Source organism: Nannospalax galili, unplaced genomic scaffold (assembly GCF_000622305.1).
Source record: "Nannospalax galili isolate Female #2095 unplaced genomic scaffold, S.galili_v1.0 scaffold380, whole genome shotgun sequence".
In the NCBI taxonomy this organism is placed as follows: domain Eukaryota; kingdom Metazoa; phylum Chordata; class Mammalia; order Rodentia; family Spalacidae; genus Nannospalax; species Nannospalax galili.
The window spans coordinates 769487-770433 of NW_008348568.1; positions in this window are offsets into that span (position 1 = coordinate 769487).

The window sequence follows — 947 nt, forward strand, 5'->3', positions numbered from 1 at the left end:
CTTGGGCGTGCGCTGGCCGAGGGCGGGGCTGGAGCGCGCCCGCCGGGGAGGCGCGTGGGGCGCCTGCTGCAGGGAGGAGCTGACCAGCGGGAGGTCGCCCCGAGTGCTTCGTGCCCTCTACGCCCGTCGCAGCGTGGACAAGGCGAGTCCGCGCCCAGCCGCGAGAACGTCCACTCCACCCACAATGGCCTCGGGCGCGGGGAACCCGAGCTGTACCCCTCTGGGAAAATACAACGCCACGAGCATAACCCTGCGCCCCGCACCTAGTGAGCGCCCAAGAGGGCGGGAAAGCTGCTGCCGCCACCGCGGCCTTCCGAGGAGAGGCTCATTTGGGGATGCCAGGACCTCAACGCCGAGTCACAGTTGCTACATAATTAAGGAGAGTTGCGGGGGCGGGGAGTCTCCTGCAGTGGTGTGCTGAGAGTTCAATAAAGTTGCAGGATGCTGGATTGAGCTGCTGTTGCAGAGTGAATGCAAAAGACATTGGAGCTCCTGTCTCCTGCTCATCAGTTTGTAGAGATCGCTGACTGCGAGTGGCTTGAACGCTGATGTGGTTCAGGCTGTTGAGGCACCGGGTGTTGCTATAACCGCACAGAGCCCCCTTGAGAGGTTTAATGTAGATCACCTACGCGAACTAGGGGTCTGGTGCTTGCTCCCAGCCCCACTGCCTAACTCCATATCCAACAGCATTCACTCTTACTACAACAGGGTCTGGTAGGAGAATCTAATGGGCCACTTTTAAAAGAACTTTAAGCTCCCAATTGAACTATGACCCTTAACACTTGAAGCACAAAACAAGTGGAAAATGGAGCCGTGGTGGAGGTTGACCAAAAGAACCAAGTGCAAAATGCTGTGTGTCCCTCGACTCACTTTAATAGGAAAAGCCTGACTTTGAACTTTGCCTGGTCAGAGGAATGTTCTGAACTCTGTATAGATCCCAAACAACA